Here is a 4,331-nt window from a genome sequence, read left to right as displayed (position 1 = left end):
CATATACATATACATATACATATACATATACATATACATATACATATACATATACATATATACATATATATACATATATACATATATATACATACATATATATATATATACATACATATATATATATATATATACATACGGAGACCTTCTTTTAAGAACTTTTTCTAATTCACCAGATCCAATCTAGACCATACAATATTAGTTAAAAAATAAAATCTAATTTAATTTAAATGCTTATTTTTCTCCTCTCTCTTTTCTCTTTCCTCTCGTCTTAACTTACATGCACACAACACAATGAAATGCGTACACAAGATTTCATCGGAAAAAGTTCGTAGGCAAAAGTCTCAATTACAAGTGGTTTACCGCAAGAGCACTATCCTTACTTACCTTATCGGGTAATATTTTCGGCAATCAAAACATATTTTTGGTAAAAACATCTTTTATTAGATAAGTCTTACCGGGTAAGATTCTCGGTCTTTACTATGTTTCTTATTGAGTAAGTTTCTAGGTCCTTGCCATGCCTATTCGGAAGGTACGTGACACCCGATAAATATTTATCTGGTAAGCATTTGATAAATGACCTAATAGAATAAACAGATTTTAATAAATTGATAAATAGATCATGCAAACAAACATATTGTGATTCTATAAAGCATTATGCACAGATTGTGATTCAATAAAGCATTATGCACAGATTGTGATTCAATAAATCATTATGTGCAAATTGTGATAAATTGCTAAAAATAATTGTGATTCACCACACATATATATATATATATATATATATATAGGAATCGGTTTAAATAAAAATGTTAAATATCATGAGATGGTAGTTCAATATATATATATGTATATGTATATATATATAGTGTATACATACAGAAAACACGCCACACTTCATATCATTTAACAAACCACGTTTATATACACACAAATATTATACAATCATACATATTCGTCCACTTATATGGTAACATGGCGCAGTGAGTCAACTTGGCTAGACTCGACCAACATTATTCAAACCCAACGATATCCCTTATTTCTCCATGTTTTCTGTAACTATATAGATGATGGAGCACGGTACTAGTTGCATGACACAACTAGTTTTTAACCACGGGACGGTTTGTATAAGAATACTTGTGATGAGTATCTATTCCTGCATCATTGTTGAAACTGTTTGTAGAAAATTTTCTTTCAACGGCAACATCTTTGGTTGCCCGGGTGCTTGCTTTTCGGGGAAGATGTGGACCGCCATCAATGGTTCCTATGATGAGCATTATGGCAAGAAAAAGTGCAAACCAGTTGATATTGATCGTCATTTCTCGATATCTATCTGAAAAATATACAAATAATATTTCATGAAATTTATGATTTCATTTGTTTGGTTTAATTCCAATCTTATCTATCTATTTATGCTAATTAAATTGGACCAACATTTACATAAAAAAATGATTTATGTTATCAGTTGAATACAAGCTTACAACACTATAACAAAATTGAGTTCATAGGACACATAAGATATTTAAACGTCCTCATAGTATATATTCTTTGGGACTTAAGTTTATAGGACCAAATTATAACATGTCTTATCTAAAAATCTTACAATAGATTTATAGGATGTTTTTAGGCGTTTTAACAAGTTCTTTTTAGATGTTTTCTTAATAAAGTATCGCATTAGTTATTTTATAGGACATTATTTGAAATAGTGTCCTATAAACACAAATGTCTTATAAAAAGATGGGTATATAGGACACTTTTCAAAATTGTCCTATAAAATAGCTAATACGACACTTTATTTCAAAAACATCATAAAAAACTTGTTAAAACGGCTAAAATCGTTCTACAAACCTATCGTAACACTTTTAGATAGAACACTTTATAATTTGGTTCTATAAATTTAAATCCTATAAAGTATGTTATTAGAACGCTTAAACACTTTAAATGTCCTATAAACCCAATTTTATTGTAGTGCAGTTAGAAGAAAATACCGGGATCCAAACATGTCGAAGTATTTTGATAAGGGTAAAAGCATAAAAATGCACCAAGTTCAGTTCAGTTCATATTTAACGTAATGCTTTTTTTTTTCTCAGTTAATGTAATAGAATATCAAAACTCTTTTATTTCAAACCCTTTTGACGTGTAATATGATAACTTCTAATATTTGATGACATTAATACCCACTTATAAAAGGCATATATACGACAGGTTACAACAAAGAGAACGATAAACTTTGTGACAAGATCAACATTTTGTGTTATATGTCTCGTTCATTAGTAAATACAAAAGATCAAACGTTTAAAACTTACTTTTTAACTTACACGACATCTAAACACTAATTTGATGCTGTTTACCTACTCGGAAACTGATCGAAAAGCATTATGATGGTTGTTTGCAAGTTATCGTGAAAGCTTACAGAACAAGTACGAGAATATATAAGCATAAAGAAAACCGCTTTTACCTAATGTTAGTATACATGTATGAACACACGAAAAATTACGTTAATCAAATTTGTAAAATGATAGATTTCCGTTCTAAATTATCATACTTAACTTTTATTATAAACGATGAACTCGCAAAGATACCAAAAAGGAAAAAGAAAAACTCCAACATATTTGTTCTTCATTTTGTCGAAATAATATGCGTCTCCACTCTAAACTACAACAAACAGTAATATTCAACGGACATACAAATCGATGATAATATTCCATAATAAAAGAAACACTCAACTTACGATTTTCGCTCTTTTAATTCGATCTGATGACGTTTATTTCTAGGTGTTTATATAAATATGTTATTTTTTCAGCTAAAATGCCACTTATACATACATACATATATATACACACACATATATATATATACATACATATATATATATATATATATATAGAAGGGTAGAATATGAATTAAACAAAAGAGTTAGAAAAGCATACCAGAAAATATATTCCTTCTTTGCAGAAAATGTGTTTGTGAATGGCTTCCATAATTAGGGTTTAAATAGGGGAACTTCTTTTCACCTTGTAGCCCTTTTTTTTTCCAACTAAAAATAAATGAAATGAAGTTTAAAATAATCTTTTTTATTACTTTATAATCCATATCCATTAATATTAAGGGATCGTTTACCAAACACTCCCAGTAAGTGCTTACCGGTAAAATTCAACACTATTATTTACTTGCCGCATAAGATTCTTGGTTCTTACCATATTCATCCGGTGAGGTAATATTACTTGGTAAGCACTTACCCGGGTAAATGTTTAGTAAACGACCCATAAATAACATTTTATAACCACAAGGGTGGTGCCTGATTGGTTTGAGGTTGAGCTCCAAAGGTAAAAAGTGTCTAGAGGTCACAGGTTCAAATTAAAGGAGGAATAAAAATCTTCTTGTGGCCACAGAGGTTCAAATGCGGTGACTCCGGGCTACCCGTAAAGCAGGTGGTCCTGAGATTAATCGGCTCGCATAACAGATTGGATATCAAACATTTTCTATTAAATAGATACATATATAAATTGCAAATTTCGTCTATGTTGTTTGATGAAAAATATGGATTTGCGTCCTTTAAGTGAAATAATATAGGGACGGTCACCGTGGTTTTGTTTTTGTTACAGATCAAGTCCCTCGTATTAATGGCCGTTTAATATAGTGATTTTCATTTTTTTTCATTTTGTTAAAGAAATTTTTAATGAATGCTTGCTTTATGTCTCCTAAACCAAAACAAGAAAGTTGATGAAGTCACTGTTGTTGTAGCAGAAGAGCTCAACTAAATGAAGTGTATTGAGATAAGACACGTAGAGCACAAAAAATGATCAAATGAGGGAGTAGAATCTCTAAAATGATTGAAAATCTTGATTCATCGGTGAAACTGTGAAATTTTAACAGTAATAAATTAAAAAAGAAAATGTTTGTAAGAAAAACGATTGTGTGTTGGATGAAACAGATCATGCTGACCTACAACTCCAAGGTCGTTCTTGTACCTTATTAACAAGAGCTGAAATAAAAAAGATACGTAAAATATGAAGAAACTAAGAAAATATTTTCTAAAACTCTATCTCAAATAATCACATTAAACGAAAAATGGAGCACAAAACTTTAAAAGGGAATATTATTCATTGAGGTTTTTTCCCTTTTAATTAGAGGGTATGCCTAGGCTCACCCTGGCCCCTACATGCCTCCATCCTTTACTTTAGTGAATGATGTTTTAGATTTGGTTTTTGTTTGATTTTGGGTTTGGTTTTAGGTTTGATTTTGTTAATTCAATACATGTGTTCTTAAGTTTTAAAAATTGGCAAAAAAGGCCCCCAAAACAATTACAAATGCTATAACATGATAAAAAG

At 30.0% G+C, this 4,331-nt stretch overlaps 1 long non-coding RNA gene across 1 annotated transcript; it reads right to left on the bottom strand.

Annotated features, from left to right (window-relative positions):
* Positions 1 to 880: 880 nt before the first annotated feature.
* Positions 881 to 2,967, bottom strand: LOC112528412. Its single transcript, XR_003070818.1, has 2 exons — positions 2,931 to 2,967; positions 881 to 1,333 (listed from the first exon to the last, which is right to left on the bottom strand). It is a non-coding gene; the product is annotated as an uncharacterized LOC112528412 (long non-coding RNA).
* Positions 2,968 to 4,331: the final 1,364 nt, after the last annotated feature.

This window comes from Cynara cardunculus (assembly GCF_001531365.2).
Source record: "Cynara cardunculus var. scolymus isolate 2C chromosome LG 15, CcrdV1, whole genome shotgun sequence".
Classification (NCBI taxonomy): Eukaryota; Viridiplantae; Streptophyta; class Magnoliopsida; order Asterales; family Asteraceae; genus Cynara; species Cynara cardunculus.
Note: the sequence above shows the minus strand (reverse complement) of the source record. Positions and strands in the feature narration are given on the sequence as shown.